At 35.9% G+C, this 24,456-nt stretch overlaps 1 pseudogene; it reads left to right on the top strand.

The window, feature by feature from the left end:
* The first annotated feature begins 6,762 nt into the window (after positions 1 to 6,762).
* On the top strand, positions 6,763 to 7,582 carry LOC142841391 (ATP synthase F(1) complex subunit gamma, mitochondrial pseudogene; annotated as a pseudogene).
* The last annotated feature ends 16,874 nt before the right edge of the window (positions 7,583 to 24,456 follow it).

The raw sequence follows: 24,456 nt of genomic DNA, 5'->3' as shown, positions 1-24,456 counted from the left end.
CCAATCCAAGAGCAAGGTAGGTCCTTCAATTTTCCTGTATCCTCTTCAATTTCTTTCTTCAATGCTTTAAAGATCTTGTCAAATAGCTCTTTCACTTCCTTGGTTAGAGTTACCCCAAGATATTTTATGCTGTTTGTGGCTGTCGTGAAAGGTGAAGCTTCTCTGATTTCCCTCTCTACTTCCATATCCTTTATGTATAAGAGGGTAACTGATTTTTTGGACTTGATCTTGTAACCTGCCACATTGCTAAAGCTGTTTGTCAGCTGTAAAAGTTCTTTGGTGGAGTTTTGGGGGTTGCTTATGTACACTATCATATCATCTCCAAATAACGAAAGTTTCACTTCTTCCTTTCCAATTAGAATCCCCTTGATCCCCTTATGTTGTCTTATTGCTAGAACTTCAAGCACTATATTGAAGAGGTATGGCAAGAGTGGACAGCCCTGTAGTGTTCCTGATTTTAGTGGGATGGCTTTGAGTTTCACTCCGTTTAATTTGATGTTAGCTGTCGGCTTGCTGTATATAGCTTTTATTATATTTAGGTATGACCCTTGTATCCCTAATCTCTCCAAGACTTTTATCACAAATGGATGTTGAATTTTGTCAAATGCTTTCTCAGCATCTAATGAAATGATCATATGGTTTTTTTCTTTCAGTTTATTTATATACTGGATTACATTGATAGATTTTCGTATGTTGAACCAGCCCTGCATCCCTGGGATGAAGTCTACTTGATCATAATGGATAATTTTTCTAATGTGTTCTTGGATACGGTTTGCCAGTATTTTGTTGAGGATTTTTGCTTCAATATTCATGAGTGAGATTGGCCTGCAATTCTCTTTCTTGGTTGAGTCTCTGTGTGGTTTTGGTATCAGAGTAACTGTAGCTTCATAAAAGGAATTTGGCAATGACTCTTCTGTTTCTATATTGTGGAATACATTGAGGAGTATAGGTATTACGTCCTCTTGGAAGTTCTGGTAGAATTCCACATTGTAACCATCTGGTCCTGGGCTATTTTTGGTAGGGAGTTTTTTGATAACCGCTTCTAATTCTTCATGACTAACAGGTCTATTTAGATTGTTCACCTGGTCCTGGTTTAACTTTGGTATATGGTATTTATCTAAAAAAAAAGTGTCGATTTCTTTTACATTTTCCAGTTTTGTGGCATACAGGCTTTTGTAGTAAGATCTAATGATTCTCTGAATTTCCTCTATGTCTGTGGTTATGTCCCCCTTTTCATTTCTGATCTTATTAATTCGCATATTCTCTCTCTGCCGTTTGATTAGTTTGGATAGGGGTTTGTCAATCTTGTTGATTTTCTCCAGGAACCAGCTTTTTGTTCCATTGATTCTTTGGATTGTTTTCTGTGTTTCTATTTTGTTGATTTCAGCCCTCAGTTTGATTATTTCCAGTCTTCTACTCCTCCTAGGTGAGTCTGCTTCTCTTTTTTCAAGAGCTTTCAGGTGGGCTGTTAAGTTTCCAATGTGTGCTTTTTCTGTTTTCTTTAAGTGGGCACTTAGTGCTATGAACTTCCCTCTTAGGACTGCTTACATAATGTCTCATAAGTTTGAGTAGGTTGTTGCTTTGTTTTCATTGAATTCAAGGAAGACTTTAATTTCTTTCTTTATTTCTTCCTTGATCCAGGTGTGGTTCAGTAGTTGACTGTTCAGTTTCCATGACTTTGTAGGCTTTCTGGGGGTAGCATTGTTGTTGAATTCTAACTTTAATCCATGGTGATCTGATAAGACACAGGAGGTTACGCTTATTTTTTTGTAACTGTGGATGTTTGCTTTGTTACCAAGTATGTGGTCAATTTTCGAGAAGGTTCCATGAGCTGCAGAGAAAAAGATTTATTCTTTCCTATTTGGGTGGAATTTTCTATAGATGTCTGTTAAGTCCGTTTGATTCATTACCTCCATTAATTCTCTTATTTCTCTGTTAGGTTTCTCTCTGATTGACCTGTCCATTGGTGAGAGAGGAGTGTTGAAGTCTCCTACTATTAGTGTGTGTGGTTTGATGGCTGCCTTGAGTTTATTAATGTTTCTTTTATGCACGTGGGTTCTTTTATATTAGGGGCATAGATATTCAGGATTGAGACTTCATCCTGATGAATTGTTCCTGTTATGAGTACAAAATGTGCCTCTCCATCTCTTCTGATTGATTTAAGTTTGAAGTCAACTTTGTTAGAAATTAGTATGGCCACACCTGCCTGTTTCTTAGGGCCATATTCATGATAAACCTTTTCCCATCTTTTTACTCTGAGTAGGTGCCTGTCTTTATGGTTAAGGTGTGTTTCTTGTAAACAGCAGAATGTTGGATCCTGTTTTCTTACCCAATCTCTTAGCCTGTGCCTTTTTATAGGTGAGTTGAGTCCATTGACATTAAGTGATATTAATGACCAGTTGTTGTTAACTCCGGTCACTTTTTTAGTAGTAGAGTTTGTGTGTTTCCCTTCTTTGATTTGCGCTGGTGAAGGGTCTCTAGATGTTTGAGTTATTGTGGTCATTGTTGGACTCCTTGTTTTGTGATTTTCCTTCTATTACTTTCTGTAAGGCTGGATTTGTGGCTACGTATTGTTTAAATTTGTTTTTATCTTGGAAAATTTTGTTTTCTCCATTTATAGTGAACGAAAGCTTGGCTGGGTATAGTAGTCTGGGCTTGCATCCATGGTCTCTTAGTTTCTGCAGTACATCTATCCAGGACCTTCTGGCTTTTATTGTTTCCATAGAGAAATCAGGTGTAAGTCTGATAGGTTTACCTTTATAAGTAACTTGGCCTTTTTCCTTTGCAGCTCTTAATATTCTTCTGTATTCTATGTGTTTTGTGTTTTGATTATTATATGGCGAGGAGATTTTTTTTTTGGTCCAGTCTATTCGGTGTTCTGTATGCTTCTTGAATTTTCAAAGGAATATCTTTCTTTAGGTTGGGGAAGTTCTCTTCTATAATTTTATTAAATATATTTTCTGGACCATTGAGCTTTACTTCTTCTCCTTCTTCTATCCCAATTATTCTTTTGTTTGGTCTTTTTATTGTGTCCCAGATTTCCTGAATGTTTTGAGATGAGAATTTGTTGGTTTTGCTGTTTTCTTTGATCAGTGTGTTTATTTTCTCTATGGTATCTTCAGTGTCTGATATTCTCTCTTCTATCTCTTGTAATCTGTTGGTAGTACTTGTGTCTGTAGTTCCTGCTCATTTACCCAGATTTTCCATCTCCATCCTTCCCTCGGTTTGTGTTTTCTTCATTACTTCCACTTCATTCTTCAAGTCTTGAACCGCTTCCCTTACCTGTTTGATTGCTTTTTCTTGTTTCTCTTGGTTTTCTTGGGTATCTTTGAGTGATTTATTCATTTCCTCTACCTTTTTGTTTGTGATCTCTAATTGTTTATGGCAGTTTTTCACCTCCTGTTTAAGGTCTTCTATTATTTTCATATAATTCACTTTTGAGTTGATTTCTTCTAATTCTTCTAAGGTAGGGTGTACTATTCTTCTTGTTTCGGATCCCTGGATTCTGGTGATGTCATGTTGTCTTTCACGTTGTTGGAGGAATTCTTGCATTGGCGCCTTCCCATCTCTTCCTTCAAATGGAGCCAGGAGAGACCTGGTGTCTTGGTCCAGTCTTTGCTGTGACTGACTCTCTGGGTGTATCTCTTTAGTGTAGAAGCAGGAACCGTCCCGTCCAGATGAAAGTCCTCAGCACCTAAACATGGATGCCTGGTAGTCCAATGACCTTCGGACAAAAGGGAGATCTTGGGGGGCAGGGCGGGGACAAGTAGAAGACAGGACACCCTGCCGCCAAAGCTGGAGGTGCGCATGCTCCCTTTCAGGGATCCCTGATGCCCGCCCGGTAGGTAGGCCCCCACAGCTCTGTGTGGGCAGCCCCAGCGTAGGAGCAGAAAATTATTCCCAAGCAAAGGACCCAGCAGAAAACCTATACTTGAATTTTAAAAAATAGTTAAATCGCATGAAAGAATCTGAATAAAGTAAAACCACATAAAGAAAAATAAATGAATTAAAATATAGTTATATCAGTTCTTCCTTCCATGTCCTCACTCTAATTCTTCTCATGTCCTCCGTTCACTTCATCTCAAATCCACAGTCTTTTTTATATAATTATTTTTACATATATATAATAAATATATAAATATAACATTGTAAGTTTGTTTAATGTGATTTGTGTGTATATGCAAATTCAGGGCTGACCACTTTGTGTTGGATAAGCAATTAGGGAGCTCAACACTAGGAAAGACTAATTCTCCTCTGAGCAGTCGTTAATTGCCTGTAGCTCTTCATATATAGGTAGAGCCTGAGAGATTCCCCATGCCAAATGAGCATGTCTATTTTTAATATCATTAATATGTGTATTCACTTACTGGGCATAAAAATATTAAATATCCATGTATCAGGACCTTAAGAGACAGGGATAAATCATGTTTTCCCTACCCAAAGGAATTCTCTGCTATTCTTTTTCCTACTACTCTTTATGGTGTATTGTTTTGGATACAATCAGAAACAATTTAAAAAAAAAACAGAATACAACATTTTAATGTGTAGTAAGAGAATTCATGGTTAGTCCTTTAATAAGACATAGAAAAGTGTCACCTAATTAGAGAGTATAATTCTTACTTGGTTTGAATAGGTCTTTTCACACAGGTAAAATGGGATATAACACCCTTGAACTAAAAAATAGGTTGCTTAGGTTACCGATGCAAGGACCATATAGCAATGAATGGCACTGTAAAACTCAGACTTTACTTTTGCTTTTGCCCTTGATGCCAAAAAGGGGAAAAGTGATTCCTAGGCAGGCAGGCTTGAGCTGAAGCTGCAGTATTCATTTGCGTAAGTATAAGTCAAAGTGGCAGCTCCAGTTTCTCAGCCTTCACATTGTCTTTGCATGGTTGTGCAGTAGTAATCCATTTCTCACACTCTGGAGGAGCGGTGCAACGTAAAATCCCCTTCACAATTCATTTTGAGGATGACATTGACCAGTGAGGTATCAGTGGAAAAATTTGTTTGTTGGCAGGCTAGAAAAGTTGCCAGCTCCTTCAACAATTTTCTGTGCTGAAAGGCAATGTAGTGGGATCATTATAGAACAGCCCAATGGCATCTGCCTAGTGAGGACTGTAAAACGCTGGAGAAAATCTATTAAAGGATGATCGAACATTTCAAAGTTCCTTTTACAGCCAGAAAGTTGTTCTACCAAGGAAGAAAGGTCTTTTCACCAGGCTCATATCCTATTATCACCATCAGAATATAGGACTGCAGAAGTACTAGTTTGGCACGTTAGTGATAAAGTGAAGCTAATAGAAAGCTTAACACAGTCCCAAAACGTGTCAAACATCTAGGAGTATGTGTGAGAATTCTTTTGTCACCCAACATTAATTAATCAAAACAGTCTCAAAATCCTAATAAGCACTATTCCTTCGATAATGCTGTCTGGATATCGGGGAGCTGATCTGCACTTGGTTGATGTGTTTTTGTTTTATATACCACTATTTTCAGTTATATATGTTGAATTTCATATATACACACAAAAAAGAAAAACTGAAGATTTGTTTTTAGTATTTGATCATTTTATAAATGTATATAATAATTTTAATTGTTTAACCCTACTATCCTCTCTCAGCCCCTCTTCCCTTTCCACTAAATCCCTTATTCCTAAAAGTTCTCTATTCTATTGTATTTTTACTTGTGACCCATAAAGTTAAATTGGAGGTACTTGCATGAACATGAATGTGAGGATATTTATTGGAACATGAACAACTTTTCAGTGGCTGTATAACTGGAAAAAATGACAGTCCACCTCCAGCCATTCGGGGTCAGTGGTCCCTCATATACCCTTTTTGCCATCAATGATTATATTAGGATTACTATTACTATGATAAAATACCATGATCAAAATCAACTTTGGAGGAAAGTGCTTATTTTTATCTTACAGGTTCACAAAACAACCCATCTCAAGGGAAGTCAGAGCAGAAACTCAAACAGGGCAGGAACCTTGAAGAAGGAACTAAAGTAGCAGTCATGGAAGAATTATGCTTCCTGGCCTCCTTACTTCCTCTGTTTTGTTCACCTTTCTTTCTCTCTCTCTCTCTCTCTCTCTCTCTCTCTCTCTCTCTCTCTCTCTCTCTCTCTCTTTTTCTTTCTTCCATGGTAGTACACCTGCTGGCATTGTCCTTGTTCAGCTTTTGTTTAGTTTTTGTTTTTTGTTTTGTTCTGTTTTTAAAGGCTAGGTTTCTCTGTAGCTTTGGAGCCTTTTCTGGAGCTCACCCTGTAGACAAGGCTAGCCTCAAGCTCACAGAGATCTTTCAGCCCCCCTTCTTCCATGTTCCCTGAGACTTAGGTGCAGGAATATTTTGGTTTTTGATCAGTTGCGGTTTTCAGTAAAGGTCCTATCTGCTGCAAAGAGAAGTTTCCTTGATGAAGGGTGGGAGCTATATTTACCTGTGAGTATAAGAATAAATATTTAGAATACAGTTAGAAATTATGTTCTAGTAAAGCTTCAGGTGTAGTTTCTCTTCGAAGATTTATGCCACCAGTATGCCTGGGTAGTTAACCAGTTTTCAAGTACAAGGCATGATTTCTTTCCTATTGAATGGGCTGTAAATTCAACATGATAGCTCTTGGTTATTACCAAGATACAAGTGCTAGTATTACACCTAAAGGAAAATCTTGCTAATCCCGTCTGCCCAACCTTCAAAGTTCTACCATGCTCTTGCACGAGAGTGTTGCCGGGCTGTTGCCCTGTGCCATTCAGCTGCACAAGTTTGAAACATGGCAACTTTGAAAGATATTACCAGGAGACCTAAGTCCATCAAAAAAAATCCAGAAAATTACCAGGTCTATGAAGATGGTTGCAGCTGCAAAATATGCCAGGGCTGCATGGGAGCTGAGGCCAGCTTGAGGGTATGGAACAAGCTCCTTGGCTCTTTATGAAAAGGCTGATATTAAATTACCTGAGAACCAGAACAAACACCTCCTTTTTGGTGTGTCCTCAGATCAAGGGATTTGTGGGGCTATTCATTCCTCAGTGGCCAAATAGATGAAGAATGGTGAAACTACCCTCACCGCAGCTGGGAAAAAAGTTATAATTGCAGGAATTGGTAACAAAATCAATGACATACTTTATAGGACTCACTCTGACCAGTTTTTGGTGTCAAAGTTGTGGGACAGAAGTCCCCTATTTTTGGAGATGCATCAGGCATTGCCTTTGAATTGTTAAATTCTGGATATGAATTTGATGAAGACCCTATCATTTTTAATCAGTTAAAGTCTGCTCTCTCCTACAAGATATAAGAGAAGTCCACCTTCTTTCTCAATACCATTACAGCTGCTGAGAGCATGAGCCTTACAGCAACGCTGATGCGCTGCAGAATTCCCAGGAATAAAATCTGGCCAACATCATCTACTACTCCCTGAAGGAGTCCTCCACCAGTAAGAAACATTTCAGAATGACAGCTATGGGCAATGCCTGCAAGAATGCTTCTGATATGATTGACAAATTGACTTGATGTTCAACTGCATCCATTAAGATGTCATCACAAAGGAGTTGATTAAAATCATACCTGGGGCTGCAGCTCTGGATTAATGAAAATCAAGTTGTACCCACAAATAATAGGTAAAGGAAAACAGCATGCTGGTTTTAACTGGTTGCTGTCTTTGTCAGAAGAACCTTGGTCCACTGAGTTATAAATACAGCAAGATGTTTGTAAATTATCTTACAATAAACAAATTACAATAAGAAAGAAAAGAAAATCTTGCTGTGTTGACAATTGTAATGGACCACGATCATCATAGCTAGGTAGAACTCTATTGCTGTTTTTAATTTGAGGTTTGCATTGCACTTTGTGGCAACATGAAAGCTAGTCCTTATGGAGGTGGGAGATTTGGGGTTAGATCCAGGAAAATCATCTATGACTTATACCCCACATGTTTGATAACTTCAGCAATGGGGTTTTGTCTTCAACTTATAGGAGGTAACCAAGAGCAACAACAATCATCTATATTGTTTAGAGAGACTCTTTTACTGCCATTACTGTCAAGAGTAGGTTCTCACACCCGATTCTGTTAGTTTATGGCTTTTGGCAGAAGCATTATCACTCCAAGTGGCATAACTTCACTGCATATACATCATATACATATATATGGGTGTGTGTGTACATGTGCATACACTCATATGTTTTAGATATAATTTTATGTAGATATAACATAATATGATCCCCTATTGCTTTTTCAAACATCAGCATTATCTATCCCTGCTCTGTCTCATTATGTAGTATTTTCCCTTCTCCCTTTTTATGAGGCACAGGTGATATGATGGGGAAAATATAAAAAAAACTTCACATCTCTTAATGTACAAATAATATACCCTTTCTACGAATATATCACATTAGTAAATTAATGGATTCAATTAATAGTGTTCTGTCCCTACTGCAGGATGATAAATGAAAAATAATGATGCAGACATTTGTGCTCCAGTTATTTTAACACCTTTTGCATCCAAAGAGAATTTCAGGTTGTCATGGTAATTCTGATATGCTTTTGTGGATAACTGCCATATTGATTTTTTATCAGCACTGACTGAATATTTCAGCAGTGTACTCATGTCTTCAACATTGCACTTCACTTTCGCTTTAAGTGTATTCCTTCTGATGGGTGGCATATTATGTGGATTTCATTTGCATCTTAAATTGTTATACATGAATTTGAAGAAACACTTATTTAAACTCTAGCTACTCTTAGCCAAGTTGTTTGTGTTTATTGTGGCTGTTTAGCTGTAGGTTGTTCGTTGTACATTTCTATTTTGAGCTTTTATCAGATGAATGGTTTGCAAATAATTTCTTAGTGGCGTCCAGACGTGTGGCTGAGTCCACAGAAAGCCTGAGAAAGCTTGGAAAAGAATAGAGTAAAGCATGTTTCTTGTGGCAATTTCTTGGGTCTACTCTGCTTGCTAGAGGCAAGCAAGCACTCTCATCTAAGAGAGGCTTCCTGACTCAGCTTTAGCTGCAAAACCCTGCAGCTCATTAAGAGGTCCTGCCACGAAACACTTAAACGGTGTTGATGAAAAGCTGAAGGCATGCTTTTCGGTTTTCAGCCTTAGCAAAAAAAAAAAAAAAGCTGTGCCGTTTAAAAATGCCGGCTTTCTGGGCTGTCCTGCCAGGGCAAACTGACTCTTTTATGCAGGCGGTTCGTGCTGTTTGCAAGCACGGGCTGCTGAAGCTCGCTTGCTGGCAGGGACCTTGAAATGCCATAGAGTTGTGGCAGTAAACATGGCTACAGCCAGTACCTCAGCCATGAGGCTGGAAAGCTAAGGAATGGGCTACATCTAGCCGGCAAAGCCACGGCTTTAATCCTACCCATATTGCTTGGTACATTAAAGACTCATGTGGTCAGAAAAACAGAGATACAGTAAAGAGAGCATCAAAGACAAAGAAAAATTTTAAATGATTTACAGTATTAAAATATATGCAGACTAAAAGTTAAAATTCTTAAAGTAAAAAACAAAAATAAGGAAGAAAGAGAGTAGTTGGGTGTGGTAGTACACACCTTTAATCCCAACACTTGGGAGGCAGAGGGAGATTGACCTCTGTGACTTCAAGGTGTGGTACCACACGCCTTTAATCCCAATGCCTGGAAGGCAGAGACAGGCAGAACTCTGAGAGTTCAAGGACAGCCTGGTCTACAGAGTTATTCTAGGTCAAAGATACAGAGAACCTGTCTCACAAAGCAAAAAGTTAAAAGTAAAAATAAATGAAATAGAGGTTAAAACAAAGCTGTACAAAGATGGAAAATACACAAAGAATTTTGATACTGTATGCTATTATGCTCTCTTTGAATTATTTAAATGCTGAGGGAAGAGCAACAGCTGCTAAAAGATATTTGTTTATAAATGCTGCTGAACTAATCCAACATAGATATTTTGATGCCTTGACTTTGAAATTTGGATCTAAGGACATGATGCTTTGGAAAGGAGTTTCTTATTTTGTTTTCACAGAGGATGAGACCCTGTTCATTTCTTCTATTCCAATTTGGTATGATGGACCACGACCTCCTGAAGGGTTGGTGTGAACACCTTCAGAAAATTGCTTCACTCAACTGCTAACTGAGATGAAACTAGCACACAGGTTGTACCACGAAAGACCTAATTAATGACGCCCCCATTAAGCAGGAAGCAGTTTGGAGAGAAAAAACTGCGTCCATGTTCCCAAATATGGTTTATAAACATTCTTTAACATTTAAAGGGGGATATGATATAGATATGAATAATTTGTATTAGTATAGATTTTGCTTTATTGATAGAGATTTAAGGTCAATTTTGTTATATGTATATGCATATTTCTGCTATTAAGATATTATGATTGTGTAGTTCATTAAAAAATGTAATGTATAATTAAGAAATATAGGTTAATGGATAATCATCAGTAATAGTCAAGCTTGTAGTCATGTTAGTTAGATTTTCTAGATATATAAAGATACATTACAGTTAGATAGACATTCTTCATATCTTTCAAAACTTATATAGATTATGGCATTTTAAATGTTTTAATAACTTAGGATTTTTCATGACAATGAGACACTCTGCTTCTGGCAGCACCAATCTACTTCAAGAGGAAGATGGACATCAAAGAGGATCCTTATGGAGTTTGATAGCCATTTGGGCAAGAAACTGTTCTTGCCTGGACTATTACATAAACTGGACACAGAGAACCCTCAGAGAGAGGACTACTGAACTTGGCTAAAGGTGAGATGATCTTTCGGGGTTCCTGATTCATGAAAGAGTCTGCAAGACATTCTTCAGGACACAACAGATAGTGACTGAACTGACTTTGAAATGTCCTGCTTCATGGAAATGTCTCTGGATACCATGGGCCTGTAGGCCGAAGACAGATGCCCCAACAGTACAGAGGAACTTTGGGTGACTGTCCAGGCAGCAAAATGTCTCTGTCATTTCTAGAGTTTTGTAAGTTTCTTATTTCTTTTTGCTTAGGTAATATTGTATCTTTCTGGAGTCTTTGATGGAGTTAAAGAATAGTTAGTTATAGTTATAGTTTTCCTTAGTTATGATAAAGATTGTAATTTTTACTTGATAACTGTTTTGTTATATGTAATTTTGCTATGTTAAGTTAAAGCCTTCCTTTTTTTTGTTTAAACAGAAAAAGGGGAAGTGATGTGGTAGTGTCATATCAATCTGTTGATTTCATTGGTTAAGTAATAAAGAAACTGCTTGGCTGGCTCTCATAGGTTAAAACATAGGTGGGAGGAGTAAACAGAACAGAATGCTGGGAGGAAGAGGAAGTGAGCTCAGACTCGACAGCTCTTCTCTCGGGAGCAGACGCCTCAGAAGAGACGCCATGCCCTGCTCCTGAGCAGACACATGCGATGAAGCTCCGACCCAGGGTGGACATAGGCTAGAATCTTCCCGGTAAGACCGGTGCTCACAGATTATTAGAGGTGGGTGGATCCGGATATCAGAATTAGCCAGTAAGGGCTAGAGCTAAAGGGTCAAGCAGTGTTTAAAAGAATACAGTTTCCGTGTAATTATTTCGGGTAAAGCTAGCTGTGCGGGCAGCCGGGTGCAGGGACGCAGCCCCGCAGCTCTTATTACTACATCTTAGGCTACATTGATGTATAGATATTTTTCATTTTATACATAACCCAGATCATTTGTTTGTTCTTGCCTATACTTTTGGTATCATATCCAAACAAATATAACTTCTTTTACATTATTGGCATATATAGTTCTGCATGAGAGTAGAGTTGCTGTTTCTCATGAATTTTAATATATAATTTTTAGAAAACAGGAGAGTTTCTCTGTGTAGCCCTGACCAGCTGTGTATTTGGGATCCTGCTTCACCAACTTCCTGAATGCTGGAATTATGGACATGTCCTACTATGTTCAGAAAAATGTGTATCACTTTAACCATCCTCAAAGTATATTCCATTTTTATTCATAATTTCTCCATTTACTCAATTTTAAAAAGAATATTTAAAAATTGTCATGTTTGTGAATTTTACTAAGTTCCTGATGCTAATGTTTTCTAGCTTCTTTCCCTTTAAGCCAATGGAAATATTTCACATGATTTCAACTTTTTAGTGTAAAAGTAATTGTTTCATGACCAATTATATGGAGTATGGGAATAATTCTTTTATGTACATATAAGAAGAATTTGTATCTTGTTTAGGAGGAAAGTGTCATATATGCAAGACAGTAACAAAACTTTTCAGATATAAGCAACATAAGATATTTTTATTTGCTAATTTTATTTTATCTTTTCCATATTTGCATAAATATAAACCACTATTGAATCATCTTACTGCCAAGTAAGATCATTTCAAAGCCCCTATGGACATTTTACTGCACAAGTTTCCCTTTTAATATTTTTTTATATTTGCTATCTGCTCACACAGCACTGACAGACACCATCAAAAGCAACTGTGAATTTTTCTCTAGTAAATGAAATAATTGGAGACCTTTCACAAGTCAGGTCTCCAATTATTTTATTTCTTGTGTTATCAATTAGCTTTCATATAGACTTCTTTGTTTAGGTCCTTCTCATTTCTCAGGTTTTTCAGTTTCCCTAATTTCTTTCTCCTCAATTCATGGACATAGTCTTCTAGCTCTGCTTGAACTCTTCACTATGACTTTAGAGAGTAGAATATGGTTTTAGGTAGGAAAGCAATGGCATCTAAGGATGCATCTCATTTATTTTCCTCATGTAATTCATTGTTAATGTGAAAAGATAGTTACAACTGAGTACTGTTTAATGATAGGGATAAATTTTGAGAAACATATTATTAGGCAAGGTAGGATTTTTTTTTTAGTGTTCAAGCATGATAAGAAATGTCTATCCAAACTAAGACAAGTACATTGCCACTAGGTATTATAGTCTTAAGAGAATACCAGTATAGCATGTTATATGATCAACTAAAACACCATTATGCAGCACGTGGCTAATTTAATATATTCATTTCTCTTTATTCTCATTAGAAAAACACATTTCGATGCCAGAATTTATCTCATTATATTCAGAAATAAGAAAAATGCTATCTGCTTTTTGTTTGCCCATATTATAGTGTAATATAAAAGCTAATTCAATGTGCAAAAATTGAGAAGACTTTTGGGCACTTAGGACATATCATTTAATTTCAATATAATTGTGACCCAAGCCTAAACTTACCTGTTAATGACCTATTCATTTGGCAAGATATTCTTTTTGCTTCACATGAATTTTCTGAATTATTATTAAAATGCATATATCATATATACACTAATTATATGTGATTGATAATATGGCATCAAGAGATTTTCCTTGGAAAGACATGAGTGACCCTTGCATGTATTCATAGACATTGATTTTTGGCTGCCAACCGTTAACTTCTCATCAATAAGTATCTTCTCTCCTCAGATAAAATCTTGATTAACCAAAATTTAACATAGCTTGTAATTGACTCATTTCCCCAATATTATTCCATTATTTGATTTGTTTTGTTTGAAATAAATTAATGAGAAGAAAAAATTGCTTTCTTTAGTCAAAATAATGGAAGAAATGAAGAATTATCGGAATTTATTTAGAATACTCATCTTCCTACTTTTCCTAGTATCCCAGAGGGTGGAAAAGAAAGAAATGATGAGCCAAATGCATACTCTCAGCTCCATAGAGATAGCTCCTTAGAAAGTTCAGTGCTACTTATATACCTTTCCATACAATCATCTGGCCCTTCTTGGGTAAAATTATTTTTTCTTCCATATTATTCTTGAACTTCTTTGGATGAATACCCGTCTTTTACATACTGTGTGAGGGAACTGATGAGAGAAGAAGTAGAGACTGACCCCATGACACTCCTTGTTCTGAGAATAAGCAATCTCAATCATCTACTTGATATGTTTACATTTTCAACAAAGTCTTATTGATCCACTCAATGCACATCTGTGTATGCATTCACCAGAATCTCAAAGATGAATAGGATTCATTTCTTGCTCTCTGAAAATCTAAATGTGTCTAAATGTGGGGTCTTACGGAACTTCTGAGACTCATCGACTTCTTTGTTCTATATTACTGCTAATTATATCCCTGTTTTCTTTTGTTAAGCCAAAAGCCATTTGCTTGCCATCTCATACAATATTTCTAGATTTGCTTTCTAAGCAACACATAATAAGTCTATTTTTATTTGAAAAGGCTCAATATGACACCTATTTCATATCAGGTACTCAGCAATTCCTTGTCTAATGATCAAATGAAGCTCTAATTAGGCTCTTCTCCTCAAGCTTCAGTTCTCTGTTCTAAAGGTGATCATTATTCTTCTTAACTAAACAACCCCAGTTGGATCAAACACCATTAATGTGACATAATATTCAGTCCTCAAAAACCAATCTAGTCACTTTGCTTTCACATTATTAGCCTATTACTGTCATATTAAAGCAAGGAAACAGCCTTACATTCCCATGATGACATGAAGGTGACATGACAAATGCATGCTGGTATTCATACAGTTCATTTTCATTGTTTTTATATCATATATTTCATCTCATTAACTATTAACTGTGAAGTGGGGCTTAGAGTTTTTTTTACTGCTAATATCTTTTTTAATTTTTGTTTTATTTTTGAGATTACAGTCTTTTCCATTCTCATTTATTTTTATGTATTTTTATTGAGCTCTACATTTTTCTCTGCTCCCCTCCCTTTAGACATTTCTTCCTTCCCTTTTTCCCAACAAATAATCCCAGAAACTTCCCCATTCTACTTCAAATTAATGACAGTTTTAAAATCACCAACTGTTATTGCATACACACACACACAGATACACACACACACAGTCCTAAGTATAACCTATTTGGTCCACATAATGGTACCTATATGTATATTTAAAATGCTATTGTGCTTTTAAGACTGAGAACTGTGAGTTGTTCTAGTTTTCACCAAAGTTCACTCAGTTATTAAAAGCACACAAGCATATTTAATCCTAGGATCATTATTGACTATATAAGAGTTATTTGAAGAAGGTTTTCTAGTTGTTTACCATAATTAGTGAGTGTTATTCAGAAATGTCAAATCAGGCAGGATATAGTTTGAGTTTCTACAAGAAGAGTGAAAATAGAACCTTCATTGAGAAGTACTTCATGGTTAGGTCTTATGATTCCTACATGCAGAATAATTCAAATGGTTAGCTTGTTCATTTGGGAAAAATGAAACATAAGACCCAATTATGTAATATACATTGTACCCTCAGTGTAACTTATCAGGTTTTATGCAGAAGGGATCATACACTTTCTGACACTTAAAAGTGGGCTTGATAATATGGGATATTTTGACCACTGTAATACAAATATACCTAATACAAATTAGGTATACAAGTTCCAACACAAGATAGCTTATCACCTCTTCTGATTATGTCATTATTAATATAAAATTTTATTATACTTAGGTGACTATTCATATAAGAAAATAAAAGAAAGAAACACAGAAGAGATCTTCCCTGTTACCATCATGGAACCAACCGGGGATGCATAAAATGAAACTGTATCAAATGCAACATATTCTTTATTTAACTGTAGCTATATAAAAAAAAATAGCAAACCAACATGAATCTATTGATACAAACTTCTTGCCGATGTATCTCACATGACTGTAGCCTGTGAAGAGCTCAGATTTTATACATGAAGAAATCTTCTAAATCAAATAGCAATTGGGAAAATGCTGAACAATTTTTTAATATAATATATTGAAGATGTCAAAAAGTTTTGAAATGCCTTGTAAAGTTCATTTTTAGACTTTATTTCTAGAATTCCCAAAAGAGAAGTACTAAAAGTTATCTTAAAGAAAATTCAAGATATAACAAAATCATAGAAGAAAACTTTTCCAACCTAGAGAGGGATATTCCTATGAAGGTACAAGAAGTTTACAGAACACCAAATAGACTGGGCCAAAAAAGGCTCCACCCTATAAAATAATCAAAACACTAAACATACAAAATAAAGAAATAAGAATAATAATAAAGAAATAATTAATAATATAATAATAAAGAAAATAATAATAACAGCTACAAAGGGAAAAGGCCAAGTAACATATAAAGACAGACCTGACAGAATTACACCCAGCTTCTCAAAGGAAATTGTGAAAGTCAGAAGGTCATAGACAGATGTGCTATAGACACTAAGAAACCATGGATGAAAGCCCAGACTACTATGACCTGCAAAGCTTTCAATCACCACAGACATAGAAAACAAAATATTCAACAATAAAACATGATTTAAACAATACTTATTAATATACCCAACCTTAAAGAAATTAGTATAAGGAAAACTGCAGTCCAAGGAATGTAGCTGCAAACATGAAAACACAGGCAAAAGTTGACCTCACACCTCACACCAACAAACCCCAAAGAAGGGAAACACACAAACACTACCACCTAAAGATAACAGGAATTAACAATTACTGGTTATTAGTATCTCTTAATATCAATGGACCCAATCCACCTGTAAATAGACACAGGTTAACAGAATGGATACAGAAAAAGAAGCCATCTTTATTATGCATACAATAAATACACCTTGATGTAGGAGGGTCTTCTGTTTTGTGTTGATTTCATTGGTTAAATAAAGAAACTGCCTTGGTCTTTTGATAGGACAGAAAATTAGGTAGGTGGAGTAGACAGAACAGGATGCTGGGTAGAAGGCAGTGTGACAGACACCATGGCTCTCAGGCCCGAGACAGACATAGGCTAGAATCCTGCCAGTAAGTCACAGTCATGTGGTGATACACAGATTTATTAGAAAATGGGTTACTTAAGATGTGAGAGTTAGCCAAGAAGAGGCTAGAGATAATGGGCCAGGCAGTGTTTTAAATGAATATAGTTTCCGTGTAATTATTTCGGGTAAAACTAGCCAGGTGGTGGGATGCGGCCGGCTTGCCTCATCACTACAAAACCTTAACCTCAAAGACAGATATTACCTCACAGTAAAGAGTTCAGAAAAGATTTTCCAATTAAATGTACCTAAGAAACAAGCAGATATAGCTATCCTAATATCTAACAAGATACACTTCAAACTAAAATCAATCAAAAGAGACAGAAAAATTAGACTCATCACTGGAAAAATCTATGAACAAACAAGATGAACATCTTTGTCCCCCAAAAGAGTACCCACATAATGTAAAAGAAACACTATTAAAGCTTAAATTGCACATCAAACCCCACACACTAATAGGATAATTCAGCACCCCACTAACACCAATGCACAGGTCTGCAAAACAGAAACATAACAGAGAAATAAGAGAACTAACAGATGTCATGACTCAAATGGACTTAACAGACATTTATATAACTTTTCACTCAAACACAAAAGAATATACCTTCTCAGCTCCTTATGGAACCTTCTCTAAAACTGACCAAATACTTGGTAACAATGTAAAACTCAACAGACACAAAAAATTGGAATAATCCCCTAGATCTTATCAGATCACCATGGCTTAAAGTTAGAATTCAACAACAACACCACTCTCAGAAAGCCTACAAACTCATGGAAATTAAACAGTGCTCAACTGAATGACGCCTGGGTCAAAGAAATAAAGAAAAAATAAAGAATTCTTAGAATTCAACGAAAATGAAGGCACAATGTATCCAACCCTATGGGACACTAGGAAAGCAGTGCTAAGAGGAAAGTTCATAGCACTAAAGGCCTACATGAAGAAGGTGGAGAAATCTCACACAAGTGACTTAACAGAACACCTGAAAGCTTTAGAACAAAAAGAAGCAGACTCACTAAGGAGGAGTAGACAGAAAGAAATAACCAAATTGAGAGCTGAAATCAATAATTAAAAAAAAAAACAAAGCAAGCAATACAAAGAATCAATGACACAAATAACTGGTTCTTCAAGAAAACCAAAATAGATAAACCCTTATTCAAACTAACCAAAAGGCAGAAAGAGAATACCCAAATTGACAAAATCATGAATGAAAAGGGAGACATAAAATTAACAGGCACTGAGTAAAGTCAAAGAATAGGTCATACTTTAAAAACACGTACTCCAAAAAAGATGTAGAATTTAAATCTAAAAGAAATGGACAATTTTCTGGATAGGTACCACATAAGAAAAGTAAATTAAGACCAGATAAACAATTTAAATAGAAATATAATTCCTAAGGAAATAGGAGAAGTTATCAAAAGTCTCCCAAACAAAAAAAAAGCCCAGGGACAGATGGTTTCAGTGCAGAACTCTACCAGAACTTCAAAGAAGAATTAATACCTATACTCCTCAATTTTTTTTTTTAGACAGTGTTTCTTCATAGCTTTGGTGCCTGTCCTGGAGCTATTTCTTGCAGATCAGGCTGGCCTCAGACTCACAGAAATCTGACTGCCTCTGCCTCCTTAGTGCTGGGATTAAAGGTATATGGCACAGGCAGGTTGCTAAACTCTTTTTACAAAGCTACAATTACCCTAATATCGAAACCACACAAAGACTCAACAAAGAAAGAGAATTACATACAGCCGAGTTTCCCTTATGATCATTGATACAAAAATATTCAATCGTATACTGCCAAAAAGAATCCAAGAACACAACAAAAACATAATCCACCATGATCAGGTCAGCTTTACCCAAAGATGCAGGAATGGTTCAACATATACAAATCTGTCAATGTAATCCACCATATAAATAAACTAAAAGAAAAACCCATATGATTCTCTCATTAGATGCTGAAAAAAAAACCTTTGACAAAATCTAACACCCTTTCATAATAAAGCTCTTGGAGAGATCAGGGATACAAGGAACATACCTAAACATAATAAAGACAATATACAGCAATCTGACAGCCAACATCAAATTAAATAGAGAAAAACTCAAGGCAATTCCACTAAAATCAGGTACAAGATAAGGCTGTCCACTCTCTCCATATCTATTCAACATAGTACTCAAAGTTCTAGCTATATTAATAAGACAACAAAAGAAGATACAGATTGTATCAAGGGGATACAAATTGGAAGGGAAGAGGTCAAAACTTCACTATTTGCAGATATGGTAGTATACATAAGTGACCCCCAAAATTCTACCAGGAAACACATACAACTGATAAAATCTTCAGTAATGTGTCAGGATGCATGATCAACTCAAAAAACTCAGTAACCCTCCTATGTACAAATGATAAAGGATCTGGGAAAGAAATCAGAGAAACATCACCAGTTACAATTGCCACAAATAACATAAAATATCTTGGGGAACACTGACCAAAGAAGTGAAATTTCTTTATGACAAGAACTTTAAGCCTTTGAAGAAAGAAACTAAAGAATATGTCAGAAAATGGAAAAATCTCCCATGCTTTTGGATAGGTAGAATCAACATAACATAAATGGCAATCTTATCAAAATCGATATACAGAGTCAATGCAATTGGCATCAAAAATCTCAATACATTTCTTCACCGACCTCAGAAGAACAATACTCACCTTCATATAGAAAAAAAAAAACAGGACAGTCAAAACAATTCTGTACAATAAAGGAACTTCCAGAGGCATCACCATCCGTGACTTCAAGCTCTATTATAGAGCTAAAGTACTGAAAGCAACTTGGCCTTGGCATAAAAAATAGACTTGTGAACCAATAGAATCAGATCAAAGATTTTGATATTAATCCACACACCTCATTTTTGACATAGAACTAAAATTATACAATGGAAGAAAGCATCTTCAACAAAGGTTTCAGGCATAACTGGATGTTAATATGTAGAAGAATGCAAATAGATCCATATCTACCCTCATGCACGAAACTCAAGTTCAAATAGTTTAAAGCCCTCAATATAAATTCAGCCACACTGAATGTCATAGACGAAAAAGTGGGAAGTAGCCTTGAACATATGAGCACAGGAAACCACTACCTAAATATAACACCAATAGCACAGACACTGAGAGCAACTATTAATAAATACAACATCCTGAAACTGAGAAGCATCTGTAAGGCAAAGGACACAGTCACCAAGACAAAACAGTAGCCTACTGAATGGGAAAATATTCTTACCAATCTTATATCAGACGAATGACTTATCTTTAAAATGTATATAGAACTCAAGAAAATAGAAATTAAAATACCAAATAACCCAATTAAAAATGGAGTAAAGATATAAACAGAATTCACAACAGAAGACTCTCAAATAGCTGAAATACTCTTAAGTAAATGTTAAACATCCTTATTCATCAGGGATATGCAATCAAAACAACTCTAGGCTACCATCTTACACTTGTCAGAATGGCTAAGATAAAAATCACCAATGATAGCTTATTCAGGAGAAGATGTGGAGTAATTGGAACATGCTTCCATTGATGGTGGGAGTGCAAACTTGTACAGCCACTTTGGAAATCAGAAAACTGGGAATCAATCTACCTCAAGACCCATAAATGCCCCTCTTGGCATATAACTATTTGAAAAGCAACAAGGGAATTAATAAGAATTTGACTAGGAAGAGCAGCACTTAAGGTGTTGTTTATTAGTCTGATTTCTTGAGAAGAAAACATGAAGGTAGTAGCATTAGAAGTATGAGAAGTTTATTGGTAAGAATTACTTCCTCAAAGAAAAGTTTACTTGCTGAGATCAGAGGACTATATTATCTGTAGGCATAAGGACAAATATTTAGAATGCAGTTAGGGATTTTCTTTACTAAAGTGTTGGTTGTAGGATCTCCTCCAAGATCCATTATGTCATGTTAGGTACATTTCCAGTACTAAGCATGAATTCTCTCTTGCTTAATGAGTCTTAAATTCAATCAGAAATCTATTGGTTAGATCGCCAAGGTGTGCATGTTACTATTACACCCTTCGGATTACTGTGGTTCATATATGGGATAGCTGAGTAGGACTATTTCTTGCTTTGGAAGCTTACAATGTGCTTTCTGTTGCCATGGAGATTTGGAGCTGAGAGGTTCAGGTGAAATAGAAAATGCTGAGAAAGTCACGATAGTTTGGAGACAATTGTATATTTCTATAACTCCTACACCTAAGGCTCAGGTAGATACAGGCAAAAGATTGTTAAAAAAAAAAACAGGAGAGCAAGAGACTAGATGTGAGATTGTGTATCCTTGTGTCAGAAACTACATTTATATAACCTCACCAATATAATTGCCTAAACGTGAGCTGAACCAATACAACAATAAACATGTCAAAGTGAATGGGGAGAGAAACCAAGACTCCTCAATCCTACACAATGAATTATGTCCAACATAAGAGTGCTGAGAGTGGGAGAAGTAGTCTCCCCATGGGAAGCACACACCAACACCAAATTCTTAGCCATGAAAACACGTGCACAAGTAACAGTATATAGACTGATCAGTTTCCAGTTTTGTATTTAGGAATATTCATATACATATCATATATGTATGTGTATGTAGATCTACATACATGTATTCAACATTAATTAATGTAAAAAGAGGATGTGAATTTTAAACAGAGCAAGGAGGGGTATATTGGAGGATTTTTGAAAGAGGAAATAATGGAGGGGAATTGTATAATTATACAGGAATTTCAAAAATTAAAATACTTTAATAAATAAAAACTAAATAAAAATCTAGCAAAATGTCTATAGTACAGAGTAAGCAGGGGCTAAGAAAGTCTTCATATTGATGATGATGTAGCTCTAGTTTTTTTCAAGAAGAGAATTTATAGATCTAAAGTTCTAAGGTTTCAGCTGATGGGTGGTTCTCAAACTAGGATTCTCTATCAGTGGGTTCTTTTATTACCCAAGAAACTTAGCTTGGTATTCTTGTTCCATCTAAATATTTATACATACCCATAACAACATTCCTAAAATACATTGTGCATCCAAAAATCAAGTCAAAATACATGTACAATATATTGTAGTATTGCCCTCAATGTGAGGGTGGTGCCATAAGGCAGGCTGGGGAAAACCAAAGGTAACCCCATTGATTCCAAGATAAACAAATGTAGATACAGGAAAATATATTCATTCTTAATACATATGGGTTCCAAAAGAACTTCTTTGAAGAGGCGAAAGTGGACCTAAGAGTTTAATGATGAGTTCAGGCAAGTAATGACTTGTATCAGTGAGGGCGTATTCCAGGCAGAGAGATGAGCAAATCAAATGACTCCACATTAGAAAAGAGGTGCTTTGAGTCAGTACTAGAAGGGGACCCCTGGACTACAGAGAAATGTGGCGTGAGAGCATGAGAGGATGTTTCAGTGGGAGGCAAAAACCAGATCATCCAGTCTTCAAAGTATTTGTAAAGAGAGTTCTTCTTACTCCTTCTCTCTGGTATCTTTTCTTTCTCCTTCTCATCATCCAAAGGGCAATGAGAACCCATGAATAAAGTTTTAAGTAGAGTGACTGCTATAATTTACTAGAATTTCTTAAACTACTGTTTAGACTATTGCAGGTCAGCAATAGTCAGGCAGTCAGGCAGTTAGGCAGAGGAAATGGCTAGGAAACCATGCAAAGTCCTAGAAAATTCTTTCACAACTGGACAGAAATGAGGGTATAATGGACTAAAATGGGAATAGTATGTTAGCATGTTGGCTCAAATTCTTTCATGAGTACACTTCATTAGAAAGATTCACAAGTGGCATTTCTATGAAAATGTAATATCTGAAGGACATTAATATTATTATTCTATACTCATATTTATGCCCTTGAAGAATGTGTGGAGCAGACTTCTGCCTCATATTCTCCTAACCTGAAAAATATATTTTTGGTTTTTATAACTCACAGCTATTATTTGTAGATGGGCAATACTTAGGAAATGAAAAATCAGCCTTTTCATTTATAAAGCACATTTGCTGGTGCTTTTTTATGTATGTTAACAGAGTAGATGACCTAAATAAGATTTTACTATGGTCCTAAGGCAGCCATAACAGATTTACACAAATTTGGAGCCTCAGAGCGATGGGAATATAGTAATTTAGGATTTGTAGGTCAGTAATCAGAAAAGAGTATGTGGGTAGGTTCATATTTCCAGACATGAGTCTAGAGAAAAATCCTTTCTATGTGCCCTCTTGCATATGGTTGCTTGCAGTATGTGGCTGCATCATTCCAATCTATAGGTCTTTATTCCCTTTGTGTTTTACTATGAGTATATGTGAAAACTTCCTTCCATTTCTCAAACATAGGAACTCACTTGATTGTGTTTACTCTTACTCAAGTAATCCAAAATAAACTCTTCAAAATCCTTAACTGAATCCATTCACTTACAATATAAAAAACATCATAAGTCATATCATATAAGCCTTGAGAATTAGAAGAACATGGATATATCATTAGGAAAGAAGAGGTACACCATTCTTTCCATATCAAAAAAAGAAGAAAATACAATGGAAAAACATAATGTTTCTAGGACTAATTCAGTAGTTTGACAAAGACTGGTTCTTTATTTATATATTTAAAAGACGATTTACATGATGAGAAGAGTACATGCAATAGTATTCAAAGGGAAATAATTTCTTCTTTTGCTGTTGTTTTTTTTCTTCTTCTTCTAAGTGAAGAAAACCATTTCAGAGTTCCCTCTAGAGACACTCTTTTATATCTCAGTGCTTATTTCTTATCTTACTACAAAGTAGTATGTTACCTACCTTGTCACATGGTACCCAATCATGGAGTCAAAAAGCTTATCATATTCATCAACTATCAAACAACGGGACAAGAAAAGGCTATTATTTATCTGAGCCCTGTTATTTATCTGAGCACAAAATCTTAACTAGATCACACATTAAGAAAGAAAGTAGGTAGTGGATTTTGAGTGGGCAGTCATTAGAGTATAAACACAAAGACCATAAACTGTTCTGTTCTCTTACACCCTCATTCATTTGGTCAAGTATGTTATGATCAAAATAAATGACCTGAGTTGGAAATGAGAAAATAATGTGGGTTGGTTTCCTTACATGCTTCCTCAAACCATTTACTATAATAATCTTGCTTATAGTCTCTCTCCCTCTTATCCAATACTGTATTGACAGAGTTCTTTATGCTTCTCCTTATCTTCTAAAGTAGCTCCTTATTTGTTTATTTCCATAAGATTGAAATCCGAGAGGAGGCAAATTATTCTCAAAAAAAAAATTAAATACCTGTTGAATCAAAAATCAATTCACAGAACTACCAGCTTATGAATTCCTCCAACTTACCATTAAAAATATTTCCACTCGCACTTATTTTATTTGAGAAACACTGTACATTATAATGGTGTGTGATTTAGACCAAAGAGCTAAAGAAATCTGAAAAAGAGTATGAATTAACTTGAAAGAAGTATCGCCAAGTCATTCTTGAATCTCAGTGCTCTCAGGAAGTAGGAATCTGAGCCCACAGTCCAGTAAAGCCAGCTCTTTGCATAAACCTCAGCAGGAAACTTCAGAATGGCTTTGCACCTGCTCTAAGATATTGGCAAATAGAGTTATTTTGAGAGAGGCAAACCAGGGAATTAGGCTCCAGAGGATCACTCATGCCTAGCTAGTTTGCAGGATAATGGCAGTCAGCCCAGA

This window comes from Microtus pennsylvanicus, chromosome X (assembly GCF_037038515.1).
Source record: "Microtus pennsylvanicus isolate mMicPen1 chromosome X, mMicPen1.hap1, whole genome shotgun sequence".
In the NCBI taxonomy this organism is placed as follows: Eukaryota; Metazoa; Chordata; class Mammalia; order Rodentia; family Cricetidae; genus Microtus; species Microtus pennsylvanicus.
This window is presented reverse-complemented; position numbering and strand designations above follow the sequence as displayed.